Here is a 14,894-nt window from a genome sequence, read left to right as displayed (position 1 = left end):
CGTTTAGGACTTGGTGACCGATTGGATTGTGGGTGGGGCAAAATGACTTCTAGCTGTTACTGCCTGACTAACTGGGTAGATGGAAGGGCCACCCGTTGACATTTTGGGAAGACGAACATATTTTATGGGGGAGAAGAGACCAAGTTCAGTTTTGAACATAGAGACTTTTGAGGTGTTTGATGGGTTTTGATGTAAAAATGCCTAGAAGGGAACTGAAAATGTGGATCTGGAGCTCCCAGAGAGTTACATAAAAATATGGATTAGGGGTACCTGGGTGGCTCAGTCAGTTAAGCATCCAACTCTTGATCTCGGCTCAGGTCATGATCTCATGGTTTGTGAGATCAAGCCCACATCAGGCTCCACACTGACAGCGCAGAGCCTGCTTGGGATTCTCACTCTGCCCCTCCCCAGCTTGAATGTGCACTCTCTCTCTCTCAAAATAAGTAAATAAATACCTTTTTTTAACTGCAAATAAGGAGAGGATAATGGCTGCTGCAAAAGGGCAAGAATAAGATAGTCTAGAAGTATGCAGTAAAATGAGAAGAGAAGCAAAGAGAAAGCCAAGGAGAACTGCCACCAGGAGAGGGAATATGGCAGAAGGAAAGCCATCAAAGATGAGGAAGAGGGAAAGATCAGAGAAGTAAGAAAAAACCACCAGGCATTTTAAGAAGAATTTTGATTCACTGGAAAAGAAATGCAATTGGATTCTCAAGACATGGAAACACACTTAGCCTCTCTCATAAAGAAATGCATGATTGGGGCACCTGGGTGGCTCAGTCGGTTGGGCATCCGACTTCGGCTCAGGTCATGATCTTGCAGTGCGTGGGTTCATGCCCCACATGGGGCTCTGTGCTGACAGCTCAGAGCCTGGAGCCTGCTTTGAATTCTGTGTCTCCCTTCCCTGCTCATGCTCTGTCTCTCTATGTCTCTCAAAAATAAATAAACATTGAAAAAAAATCTTTAAAGAAATGCACGATTAAACAGTGAAGAGACACCATTTTGAACAAATCTATCAGACCAGCAAGAATGGGAAAGTTTCACACTGTGTTGAAAGAGGATGTGGGAAAATAGGCACGCTAAAAGAGTAAAGGCATACACCCTTTGGCCCAGTAATTCCACTTCTAGGAATCCTTGGATGGATGTGCTTATACAGGCATGCAGAGAGGTACATACAAGGATATGGAGTGCAGCATTATTTGTTGTAGCAAAGGTTGGAAACAAGCGTCCATCACTGGGGGAGTGCCAAATAAATAATGGCACATTATTTCAGTGGAGGGTATGGGGTTGTTAAAACAAATAAGGGAGGTCAATAAGTAATGATGTGGAACAATAGCCCAGATAATTTGAAGTGAAAAAAGGCAGCAGAATACAACTGGAAGTGCTATGATTTATATGAAAATTGATAAGAGTGTGGCTTCGGAGCCAGGCTGCCTTGGTTTAAATCCCAAGATCCACCACTCTCTGGCTTTGTGACTGGAGGAAAGTCCCCTTCACAGGGGGATCAGTGCTGTGGATGAGATTTGCTTTTCCCTTTCGTACTTTTTGAGTTTTTTTAAAACCTCGAGCATGTGTTACCAATTTTTTTTTATTAAAAAATTTAATCGAGGAAGACATATGGGTAGCAAATAAGCACATGGAAAGAGGCTCAAATTCATTAGTCGTTAGGGAAATGCACATTAAAAGCACAATATCATTTTATACCTATTAGTATGGCAGCAGTTACAAAGATGGACAATTCTAAATGCTGTGAAGATGTGGAAAAACAGGAATTCTCACACTGCTGGTGGGGATGTAAAATGGTACAGCCACTCTGGAAAACAGACTGGCAGTTTCTTATAAAGTTAAGTATATCCCTACCTAGTGCCCCAGCACTTCTGAAATGAAAAACTTATGTTTTTTTTAAGTTTATTTATTTATTTATTTTATTTTATTTAAAAAAAAATTTTTTTTTTAACATTTATTTATTTTTGAGACAGAGAGAGACAGAGCATGAACGGGGGAGGGTCAGAGAGAGGGAAACACAGAATCCGAAACAGGCTCCAGGCTCTGAGCTGTCAGCACAGAGCCCGACGCGGGGCTCGAACTCACGGACCGCGAGATCACGACCTGAGCCGAAGTTGGCCACCAACCGACTGAGCCACCCAGGCGCCCCAAGTTTATTTATTTTGAGAGAGAGCGTCCCAGCGTGAGCACGGGGGAGGGGCCGGAAAGAGTGAGAGAGAGAGAATCCCAAGCAGGCCCCAAGCTGCAAGTCAGTGCAGAGCCTGACTTGGGGCTCAGTCTCAAGACTGTGAGATCATGACCTGAGCCGAAACAAAGAATCAAACACTTAGCCAACAGAACCACCCAGGCGCCACTGAAAAACTTACGTTGGCAGCAAAACACGTATTTGAATGTTCTTAAAAGCTTTTTTTTTTTTTAAAGTTAAGTTTATTTACTTATTTTGAGAGAGAGAGCAAGTGGGGTAGGGCCAGAGAGAGAGGGGAGAGAATGAATTCCAAGCAGGCTCTGCACTGTCAGTGCAAAGCCTGATACAGGGCTTGAACCCACAAACCGTGAGATCATGATCTGAACCGAAGTCAGATGCTCAACCAACTGAGCCACCCAGGTGCCCCTTGGGTGTTTTTGTTTTGTTTTGTTTTGTTTTTAAAGAATGGTCTAGTCTATACTATTCAGTGACAAAGGGAAATTTAACGGGATAAGGCTGAGAAGGGTCCATTTGATTGGGTCCTTCTGTGGCCAACTTTGCTGGAGCATCATGATGTGGGAGGGATGGAGTTGGATCCCAGACTGTAAGGAGTTTGAGAGTCAATGAGGAATTGAAGAAGTGAGGCAGCTATCTGAGGTTTTCTTCCAAAAAATATATCTGTACCTGGATAGTGAATAAATACAACCCAACCTGTCTGGTTACAAAAGAAGTACAGATTAAAGCAACACTGCTGTGGCCCATCTGATTGGTACAGCCTGATAGCCTGGGGGGCCTTGGTGTAGGGAAGTGGTGTCTAATCTTTGTAGAAGGCAATTTGAAATCAAGAGACCCACCCCCACCCCCCAAAGTGTCAACTTTTTGACCTAGCCACTCCACGGGGAATTTATCCTAAGAAAATAACTAGACTACTGGGCAAAGGTGGAGTTATAAGGTTGTTAAATCCAGGTGTCACTTATAATGTAAACCAGTGGAAACAGCCCATGTATCAAGCAATAAAGGATTAACTAAGTAAAATAATGGTGTATTCATCCCAGAATTTGCTTGCAGTCTTCAACATTTTGTGATCTACACAATAATCTGGGATAGGAAAGGACTGGGTGATGGAGAAATGGGACATCTTTTTTTTTGTTCTTGTGATGAGAATTTTTTTTTCTTAATTTTATTTTTTATTTTTTAAAATTTACATCCAAATTAGTTAGCATATAGTGCAACAATGATTTCAGGAGCAGATTCCTTAATGCCCCTTACCCATTTAGCCCATCCCCCCTCCCACAACCCCTCCCGTAACCCTCACTTTGTTCTCCATATTTATGAGTCTCTTCTGTTTTGTCCCCCTCCCTGTTTTTATATTATTTTTGCTTCCCATTTAGCCCATCCCCCCTCCCACACCCCCTCCAGTAACTCTCTGTTCTCCATATTTATGAGTCTCTTCTGTTTTGTCCCCCTCCCTGTTTTTATAGTATTTTTGTTTCCCTTCCCTTATGTTCATCTGTTTTGTCTCTTAAAGTCCTCATATGAGTGAAGTCATATGATTTTTGTCTTTCTCTGACTGACTAATTTCACTTAGCATAATACCCTCCAGTTCCATCCACGTAGTTGCAAATGGCAAGATTTCATTCTTTTGGATTGTCGAGTAATACTCCATTGCATATATATACCACATTTTCTTTATCCATTCATCCATCGATGGACATTTGGGCTCTTTCCATACTTTGGCTATTGTTGATAGTGCTGCTATAAACATGGAGGTGCATGTGCCCCTTCGAAACAGCATCCTTGTATCCCTTGGATGAATATTTAGTAGTGCAATTGCTGGGTCGTAGGGTAGTTCTATTTTTAGTTTTTTGAGGAACCTCCATACTGTTTTCCAGAGTGGCTGCACCCGCTTGCATTGCCACCAACACTGCAAAAGAGATCCTCTTTCTCCGCATCCTCGCCAACATCTGTTGTTGCCTGAGTTGTTAATGTGAGCCATTCTGACAGGTGTAAGGTGGTATCTCATTGTGGTTTTGATTTGTAATTTCCTTGATGATGAGTGCTGTTGAGAATTTTCTCATGTGTTGGTTGGCCATCTGGATGTCTTCCTTGGAGAAGTGTCTATTCATGTCTTTTGCCCGAAATGGGACGTCTTTATTTTTGCTAAACACTCTTTTCTACCTTTAGAACTTTGAATCAATTACCTATCAAAAAGTTAAAAGAAAAATTTGAATAAAATAGAAATTATGATCTGGAGTTATAATTACTAACATGGAAGGCCATTTATAATACAGTGTTTAGTGGGAAAAATACACTGAAGGGCAGGGTGAACATATTTTTGTAAAAAAAAAAAAAGATTTATATGGATAAAGCATTGTAGTGGAAGAACATAACGTTAGCTGTAGTTGTGTCTAGATGGTGACTTTGGTGACCGTGATTTTTTCTCTTTTTAGATTTGTACTTTCTGATTTTTAAAAGAATGATAGGCCTTGTCTAACTAAAAATATACTGGTTTTGGACACTGGTGGAAAAAACTGGAGAAAGAGAATATAGTTTGTTGTTTAGTTCATAGTATTGTACCAACATCAATTTCTCAGTTTTGACAACTGGGACATGGTTCTGTAAGATGCTAACATTAGGGGAAGCTGGATGACGGGTATACAGGAACTCGCTGCACGATCTTTGTGACTCATTTATAAATCTAAAATGATTTCAAAAAAAAAGCTTGGTGGTAAAGGGAGGAGGAAGACAGGGTATGAATAGAGAGGGATTTTAGGACAGGAGCATTTTCACAGGCAGAGAAGGGGTCAGGAGAATCGCTAAGAAGCAAGAAGAGGGGCTGTGATAGAGCAAGGTGGCTGAGGCAGGCAGGTGGGATGGGCCAAGGTGGACAAGTGTCTCTTTCTCCAAGACTGGAGAGAAAATAGCAAAGACAAAGGGGGATGTAGCTAAAGTTTATTCGCAGAAGAGTTTAGGCCAACCCACCTACCTGGGTTTTCCCTGGGAGGTAGGGGCCAGCTCACCTGCGGAAGGTGAGAGGGGTGGGGAAGGTGTGGAGCCTTCGAGGACAGAGAAGTCCTGGAAGCCAAAATGAGTCATTCAACCCAAATGACCATGATATAGCAGTATTTCCCAATTATCCCAGGAGATAAGAGTCACTTGGAATGTGTTAAAATCACAGAGTCCCTAGGCCTTCCATTGATACCTACTTAATCAGAAATTCCAGAGGAGAGACTTGATAATCTTTATATTTAACAAATGCCCCAGGAGGTTCTTCTCCAGAGGGAAGTAGGAGGGACACCAAAGTAAGAAGAATTGCTCAAAGTGTGCTTGGAGGACCAGCAGCAGTGGCCTCACCTGGGAGCTGGTTAGAACTGCACACTTCACTCCAGACCTAAGAAACCTTCAACTGCGTTTTCAATTTGATCCCTAACTGAATCACATACACACCAAAGTTTTAGAAGTGTTATGTTAAGTAATCCCCATTGGCATGCATATGTACAACTGACACAATTACATGACTCTCCCCAGTGATGAGATCACAGGGATGGAAGAAGGAACTCCCATTTGGACTGAACAGGGTGGGGAGGGTGGAAAGAGTAAGATGGTGGTGGTAGAAAGGTTTGAGCATGGGGTCTAGGATGGAAAGAAGGTAAAGGGGAGGGCTGATGAGCTGGGAGTCTAGGGAAGGCTGAGAAAGTCTGGAGATTTGGATTGGGTCAAGAAGCTGGGGTAGAGGGAGCACAGGGCAGAAAGGGTGGAGGGATGGGAAGGAAGTTCATATCCAAGGTGTTGCCTAGGTAGTGGGTGGCTACAGAGCAATTGGAATGGAGGCACTCATGGAGTTGGGCGGTCTCCTGATTGAGTAGGTTATTCACGGTTTAAGTTCCAGTTGTTCAAGGTGAGGCTCTATGCTTGTTTGTTCAGCCACCATTCTTTGGGGATCTTGGTGATTTGGCTGGAATTCACTCTTATAGGGATGAGTATGTGACCTAGACGTGGCCCGCTAGAGTGCTTCATTCTCTGGTCACAGTGATTGGCTCAGAACTGAACATGTGACCCAAGCAGGACCAATCAGAATCTCTTAGTGAGTTTGATCTGTGTTAAGCTGGGCAAGAAGAAATTCATTTCCTTAGACATGAATGAGTCAAAGCAATAACAGCTTGTGGGGGGTGGTGGTGGATGTCAGAGGCCATCTTCTTGCTCAATGGAGAAAGATGATTTTGAGAATAAAGGCAAGGACACCACGGAAATGGGTAACAGGGATGGATGAAGCCCGATGACTGACAGAACACCTCGGTGCTTCCATGCCTAAGGCTAGATGCATCTGCATGTCTCATTTACGTGAGTGAAAATATTCAGCTCCTTTGTTGAAGGCCACGTGAGCCAGAGTATCTGTCTCAACTGAAAAAGCGTGACTACAAGAAGAAAATAAGGCAGCATGGGCTGACATCTTCAGAGGAAGTCAACAGAACCCTTGGGTGATGATGGATGCCATGTGACAAGGATGAATGAGGGTGGTATGTCTGATGCCAGGAGCCTCGAAGGAGGGCAATAAGGAATGGCATGGAAGTAGCGGAGAGGGTCCAGGAGAATGTCAAGAGCACCTGGAGAAATGCCTGCTGGCAAGGGAGCAGCCTCCACCAAAAGCCTGATAAGCAAAGCCTGGTCACTGACTGGGCCTGGCCCTCATCTGGGTTGAACCTTGATCTTGGCCACAGATTGACTTCTGACCCTGACCATGGGCTGGGCCGTCCCGTGGCCATGAGTTGACCCTTGGCTCAGGGCACATACCAAGCCTTGATCTTGTTCTTTTTCTCTTTTTTCAGACTCAGTGTCAAGTGTCTGGAGCAAGCTGGCTGGTTCAGGGCAACCACAATGTCCCTTATTCCATGAATTGCACTCATCACTCAGGAAGGCCTAGGACATTATTTCAAGATCCCAATCCTTGGCCCAGAACTCCAACTGCAGTTTTCCATCTGGAGAACCAGCCAGTGACCTCCCAAATCTTCCCCTCTCTCTGGACGTCTCTGCCCCAGGGGGAAATGATGAGGACACCCTCTTGGCTCCTGGAGTGTTCTGTAAGCCTGTCCATTTCCATAAACTGTCAGCCAAGGATGTGAAGGGCAGGTTGGCATTGGTTCTGTCCCTGTCCTCAGATCTGCATTAAAATGTGCTTCCCCAGTGATCCAACTTGCTGATTTCTCAGGTGCCCAGCTGTAAGCCAAAAAGTTTAAGTCAGCAATAGCAGATCCCAGCGTTCCGCAACTGCCTTGAGAACCTTCAGGAGTTACAAAGCCAGAGCTGGTTTTTGTTGTTGTTGTTGTTGTTTGTTTGTTTTTTGGTTTTTTGTTTTTGTTTTTGTTTTAATTAGAGATACAATAGCTTCTTTTATCAGTAAGTCCCGGAGGACATTTTCCTGTGGTCCTCACAGTTCTTTGTAGCCAGAAACTGCCCCTAGGGCAGCAAAGAGTTGTAGTAAGCAGTGTTTGATCAACCTTAGCCCATTAGATACCTGGCAGCCTGGATAATGTCTGATCATGAAATAACCTAGTGTTGTAAAAACAACAATGAAACCCAACGCTAGCAAACTCTACCAAGGGTCTTTTGTGAGCCAGGCCCTCAGCTAAGCACTTAGTATCTGCCTTATCTCATTTTATCCTCAAAATAATGTTAGACAGTGGAAACTGTTATTAGCCCCTCTTTACAAATAAGGAAACTGATTCATGGATTGGTTAAGTAACTTGCCCAAAGTCACACAGCTGGTATGTGTTGGGACCTGGATTTGAAACAGGTCCCAGGACCAGGTAGTCTGACTTCAGAGTTTATTGGATAGGTGGGTGGTAGGATGGATGGGTGGATAAATGGATAATGGATGGATGGGTGACTGGAGGTATTCAAGGAAGCAGAAATTTGTTCTGAGGTTGGTGGGGACCTGGGGATTGACTGGTTGTGGGAGGTTGGCAAGGAAGCATGGATAGCTAGTCTATTGTCTCCCCAAAGATCTCTTTGCTTTTCTTCTCTTTCTCATGTTCTTATTTAAATCCTGTCATGTCGCTGGGTTGAATCACCCTCTGAACTTGACAGAGTTCCTTCATGAAAACATAATCCAGAAGATCTATCAAGGAAGCCTGTCACTGCGGAATAATAGCTGGTCTTTATTTTCTCATATGTGCTTTTCTGAGATTTTCTAATCTATGACATGTAGCAGGTTTCTGTTTGTGCTGAACCAGCATACTTTCTTCCTTCCTGTGAGAGTAGTACCCTAGTGGGCACTCTCTTCTTATCCCACTGTCTTTCAATGTATTTTGGGGGGGGAAAGGAGGCTGCTCCCCCAATGCAGAAACAGCCAAGTGATCCAGGTCTGGCCAGTCACAGTGTTTCATCTGTTTGGCCACAGTGATCAGTTCAAGAAAAGACCGGTGACTCAATTATGTCCAGTGCAAATCCATAAACCCATGGGATAACTTTTTTTTTTAAATAGTTGTAAGAGATAAACTCTCTTTCTTTTGGGGGTGCCAAGAGATGGGGTACATGTCTGGGGCTTCCAGCATCCATTGTCCCCCTGTAAGGGGGTGTGTCTGAGAATGGAGTTAACACAGTATAGCCCAGGGGAGAGGCAGAAAGTAAGAGTCCTGATCTTATCATTTCAGCCTCTGGATCCAGCCATTCCTGAAGATGGAGATGCATTTCTGGTTGTCAGAGCTGAAATTTATTTCTTTTTTCTCAATCCAACTTGAGTTAGGTTTTTGACACTTGCAGACAAGGTTCCTAACACAGTATGTATCACTCTTGTATAAATACAAATGAAAATTTGTAAAATAACATTAATAATGTTATGAAACAGAAATAATGTTATGTTAATAACATTAATAATGTTATGAAAAGAGAACAAAAGACAACCACCAGATTCCTGAGTACATGCAGTCAACAAGCAGCTGTCAAACAATAGTTTGTCAAACAAACACCCGCAGGTCTGGCTAGAGAGATGAGAATAGCAGCTGGGAAGTTTCCTCCAGAAGTGTTCCTGGAGGAGGGTGAGGGAATATTTGAACAATCAGTTCTGTTTCACCTTCTCCGCCTGATCTTTCCAGTTTCCAACTGGGCACAATGAGACTCCTTCAGTATGTAGCCTGCAATTAAAGCACATGTCTCAGGAATCTTGCCGATCCAGGGCCCTTCTCCACCCTGGGCTGGTCCTGCCTTGGGAGAGAAGAAGCTGAGATGGTTCTGTAGCTGGCTGGGAAGTGGCAGTAGCTGCGTGGGGAGACTGAGCCTGGCAGTGACCTTCCCAGGAGAGTCATCCTGAAGGATGCCTGGCCGGCCATCTCCTGGGGCTGCCTCAGTGGAGGAGGGAAGGGACAGAGCCAGGGCGATATTTGACTCTTGAGGGCATTTCCTAGAACAACACCATGTTGCTTTTAGGATGCTGTTAACATCCACATCATACCTATCTTACTACCCACTCATCATTTTCTTCCTTTACCGAGATTTTTTTTTTTTTCCAGAGAGACACAGCGTGACTGGGGGGACAGGGAGAGCAGAGAGAGAGGGAGACAGAGAATCCCAAGTAGGCTGAGCCTGATGGCGGGGCTTGAACTCACGAAAATGCGAGATCGTGACCTGAGACATCTTCTCTGAGATTTTTAAAAATTGAGCAAAATCATGCGTTCTAGAGGAGCACATGAAACACCATGTTTGGTTAAATAAAAAACAAACAGGAAAGCAGCCAGCCATGTGTGCACCACCGTTTAAGATGAGAAATCGATCATTTCCAGCCAGCTCTTTGTCGCCCTGTGTCCCTCTGACCACCTCCACTCCCACCCCGCAGAAGTTTCTGCCATCCGGTGATCATTGCATCTTGCTTTTCTTCATGGTTGCATTTACCATTTTTGTTTCTTTTTTTAATTTTTAAAAATGTTTTTAATGTTTATTTTTGAGACAGAGAAAGAAAGAGAGCACAAGAGGAGGAGGGGCAGAGAGAGAGACACACACACACACAGAATCTGAAGCAAGTTCCAGGCTCCAAGTTGTCAGCACAGAACCTGATGCAGGGCTTAAAACCATGAACCACAAGATCATAACCTGAGCTGAAGTCTGACGCTTAACTGACTGAGCCACCCACTCAGGCACCACAAAGTTTATTTATTTTGAGAAAGAGAGGGAGAGAGAGAGGGAGAGGGAGAGAGAGAGAGAGAGAGAGAGAGAGAGAGAGAGAAACTGACTGAGCCACCCAGGTGCCCTGCCGTTTTTCTTTAAGTAGATTTATTTTTCGACCCTTTTTTATTGGGTCAAAATTCATATAATGTAAGATTAACCCATTTAAAGTGTACAGTTCAATGGCATTTGGTGCATTCGCCTCTATCTAGTTCCCAAACATTTTCACTGTCCTGAAAAGAAATGCCGTATCCATTACAGCCACTTCCTATTCTCCCCTTCCCCTAACCCTGGCAAGTGTGAATCTACTTTGTCTCTATACATGTGCTTGTTGGGAGTATTTCATATAAAGGGAATCATACGATATGTGGTCTTTATTTTTTTTTTCCCGAGAGAGAGAGAGAGAGAGAGAGAGAGAACATGTACAATTGGGGGAGGGACAGAGAGAGAGAGAGAGGGAGAGAGAATCCCAAGCAGGTTCCCCACTGACAGTGCAGAACCTGATGTGAGACTCCAACTCACAAACTTCGAGATCATGACCTGAGCTGAAGTTGGATGCCTAATTGACCGAACCACCCAGGCGCCCACACAATATGTGGTCTTAGGTCCTTGGCTTTTTTCACTTAATGTAATAGTTCCGAGGTTCGTCCATATTGTCTTTGTGTGACAGTACTTCACTCCTTTATAAGGCTGATATTTTACTAATGAAAAATAATGATATTAAATGAGATCATAATTGTAAATAATATAGACACACATATAGAAAAGCTGGAAATATATACTCTATAAATCTAGATAAATAATAGAATAAAAATAACTAATAAAATAATTATCTTAAGAGGAAACTCTTTTATTACCCCTTCTCCTCTGCCTGTAACACTCTTCTCCCAAATATATCTGCATGAAGGACTCCCTCAAGCAGCTCAGAGGACGCATTTGCAAGGTCTCCCCTGACTAAATAGCATTATGACTGACGCCTCTGCAAACTCCTAGTCCCCCTTACCCTGCCCCACATTCTCTGTCTCCCATAGCACTTCTTACCTTCTGCCATGCTCTGCCATCGATTTCTTTTATTGCTCGTTATTTTATTTTATTTTTTTGTCTACCTCTCCTCCTAGGAGGGTATAGGTTCCACGAGGGCAGGGGGTTTGTTTGCTTGACTCACAGATGCATCCCCAGCCCTCCACCCAACAGTACTTGTCCACTGATGGACAAAATATCCACATCCTGATCTCTGGAGCCTGTGAAAGTTACCTACTAGGGCACGAATGGAAGCTTTGCAGATGGGGGAGATCATCCCAGGATACCTGGGTGCACCCTAGATGTAATCCCAAGTGTCCTTATAAAAAGGAGATTTGGGTGCCTCCGAAGAAATCAATGTAACAACTGAAGCAAGATACTAGTCTGCTGTCTTTGAAGATGAAGGAGGGGGCCAGGAGCCAAGGAATGTAGTTTTAGAAGCTCACAGAAGGGAAGGAAGACTTCCCTAGAGCATTTTGAGGGGGCACAAGCCTGCTGACACCTTGATCTTTGTCCCATAAGACTCTTCAAAGCTCTGACTTCTGGAACTGTAAGGGAATAAATTTCTGTGCTTTTTAAGCCACTGACTTTGTGGTAGTTTGCTATCGTATCCACGGGAAACTATTGCAGTGCTCGATAAACAGTCGTTGAATGAATAAACACTTGTTGAGCCAGTGACTGAAGGAGACACCAGTATTGCTTATACTAAGTAGAAGGTAACAGCAAACAAAGGCAGTGTAAACATAACGGAGCCGCTAAAGTCGGGGCTGCAGGCTTTGAGGCAGCTCTCTCTCTGTGTTAAGCAAGAGAGCTTTGCATGTGCAGGAGAGCGTTAGACACCCATGAGCACCAAACTGGGACTGGATGTCTTCGCACATTGGAACATGGAGTGGTTTTCTTATTCCATTGGCCCATGATACTTTAACACTTCCATTTGGTGGTCAGGGGAGGGCAGTCACGGCCGACTTTACAGAGATGAGGATATCTGTGCTCCGTCTGGGAAGAGGAGTGGAGAAAGGGAGAGGGCAGCACGTGGCATAGCCATTGAATTTGTCTGCCAACCTAAAGTCAGCACCATAGGCTAAGTCCTGTGACTTGGGAAGTGTAGCCAAGGTGCTGGGGAACTGCCGGAGGCTTCTAACCAGGAAGTGCCTTTGTCCAGCCTGCCCTTTGGAGACATCCTCCTGGTTTAGCCTGGAACAGGGGTGGGAGGCAGAAGGTCTGGGAGACAGGGAGATCTGTGAGGGGGAGAGGGCCTCGTGCTCCAGGCTCCTTCTCCTTAATGTTTATTTTTGAGAGAGAGAGAGAGAGAGAGAGAGACAGATAGCACGAGTGGGGAAGGGCCAGGGAGAGAGGGAGACACAGACTCTAAAGCAGGCTCCAGGCTCTGAGCACAGAGCCTGACGCGGGGCTCAAACCCACAAACTGTGAGATCATGACCCGAGCCAAAGTCGGATGCTTAACAGACTGAGCCACCTGGGAACCTGTGGTCTGAGCTCCTTTCCATCCTGCTGTTTCCTTCTTTGATGTAATTGCTTGATGAAGACCACAGTGTCTGTGAGGCCCAGGCCTCTCTACTGAGTTTGTGACAGAGGTGGGGTCTTTTTCCACTCTCTCCTTGGGGTGCAGGCTGCTGACTTTGAGGTGTCTCTGTCATCAGGGAGATGTTCTGTGGACCGTGGGACACTTGAGTCTGGAACTCCAGGGGCCCGGAAGGGAGGTCAGAAGAGCAGTGAGGGTGACAGTTTGAGAACAAGGGAAAATTAAGAACAAATATTCCTGTGACCTGCAAATGGGGTCATTTTCCCTTGGAGTCAATAACTCCTGGTCACTGTGGCTGCTCATCAAAGGGGTCTAGGAATGAAGGGGTTCTCCCCTCTCTCCTCCTCCGTCCTGTCATGAGAGGGCCCTTGGGCTGAGCAGGCTGGGCCAGAAGCCAGAGAGGACCGGCGGGGGCTTCCTTGGGGGCAAGGGGACTTGGCCTCTGGGGAAAAGCTTCCATCTGAAAGGCAGTGCACCCAGCGATAAGCACACAAGCTCTGGGGGCAGGCCCGGGCCTCTCAGTCACTAGTGATGGGGCCAGGAGCAGAACTCTGCGCCTCACTTTCCCCATTTGCAAGATTCTGTACTCTGCATATGAAGTGCTTAGCAGAATTCCTGGCAAAGAATAGGTGATATTAGTCATTATTATGATTGTTATTGTTTTTATTGGCTCTCTACACTTTTCCTAAATGCCATCACTGTACTCAGCCCTGTCCCCATCCAGGGACAAAGAGATAAGGCATCCTGCCTTCAGAGGGTGCACTGTTTATTGAGAGATATAGACAGATCGATTCAAATGATATCAGGGGATGGAAATTCTACACTGGAGGGAGCTCTAACTTCCTGGGGGTGGGGGGACAGGGGAGGGTGTGGGAAGACCTTACATGAGTGGTGACATTTGTACCTTGCCCGGGAGAACGAGCAGAGGAAGAGAGAAGGCAGCCCTTGGCATTGCAGGCACATGAGCCCTGAGGTTGGTCGCCAGGCAGGAAGGAGACGGCTGGAGCCATAGGGTGCGAGCTATGCTCCCGGGGGGTGGGGAGAGGGGAGAATTGGGTGGCTGCTGACTCCACTTGGTCTTGTCTTCACCTTTGGCAAAGCCAGCAGCAACTCCAGCCTCGCCGGGAGTCTTCTTGCCTGTGACATCATGCTGAGGCTGGTCAATTCTAGGAATCTGAGGACAGGGCCCACACCCCTCCTGCCTTGGAGGAGGAGGAGGAGGAGGAGGAGGAGGAAGCTGTCTCTGGGCAATGCCCGGGCAGCCGTGCACCACAAGGCACCTGTCAGCACTGGCTGCGGCCACCCCAGCCCAGCATGGACAGGAGCCAGGCTTGCACCCTCTGTAACCCGATGCTCGCCTGCAGCCCTGGCTTCTGAGCCCACTCCTCAGGGGAGCTCCAGCCAGCCTGGGGTCACAGTGACCTCCTCCCTGCTGGCTGCCGTGTCTCCTTACAGCACCCCACCCAGAGAGGTTCAGTGGAACCACTGAATGGTGCAGAGAGGGCTGTTGCAGCCACTGACCTGGAGTCAGGTTAGACTGGGAGTCCCTAGGACCCAGGGAGGGGCCCACAGCCCCTGCTCTCTCACCTCCACTAGCAACCATCCTGGTGCTGGGCACAGTCCTGAAATGCAGGCCTCTCTGCACTCATGGATGAAGGACCTCCTTCTGCCCTATAGCCGGATATTGAGCCTTCCCTCTTCCCACCTGAACTGACACGAGCCTCACGTTTAAAAGGCACAGGCTCTGGAGCACCTCGGCGGCTCAGTCGGTTAAATGTCCGACTTCTGCCCAGGTCATGATCTCACAGTTCATGAGTTTGAGCCCCGTGTCGGGCTCTGTGCTGACAGTTCAGAGCCTGGAGCCTGCTTCGGATTCTGTGTCTCCCTCTCTCTCTGACCCTCCCCTGCTCAAACTCTCTCTCTCAAAAATAAATAAACATTAAAAAAAAAAAAAAGGCATAGATGCTGATTGGATGCAAAATGATTGAGT

General features: G+C 45.8%; 1 long non-coding RNA gene across 1 annotated transcript in view; it reads left to right on the top strand.

Moving 5' to 3' along the window:
• The window catches only part of LOC109255568 (uncharacterized), a 117,998-nt gene that overhangs the window by 56,286 nt on the left and 46,818 nt on the right, over positions 1 to 14,894 (top strand). Inside the window, exon 5 of the long non-coding RNA XR_002075298.2 lies at positions 7,015 to 7,266. This is a non-coding gene — a long non-coding RNA (uncharacterized LOC109255568). The remainder of the gene's footprint in view (positions 1 to 7,014; positions 7,267 to 14,894) is intronic.

The sequence above is a fragment of the Panthera pardus genome, unplaced genomic scaffold (assembly GCF_024362965.1).
Source record: "Panthera pardus isolate Hobbes unplaced genomic scaffold, ASM2436296v1 HiC_scaffold_5, whole genome shotgun sequence".
NCBI classification, from domain to species: Eukaryota; Metazoa; Chordata; class Mammalia; order Carnivora; family Felidae; genus Panthera; species Panthera pardus.
The sequence above is the reverse complement of the archived record's forward strand: the minus strand, read 5'-3'. Positions and strand labels throughout refer to the sequence as shown.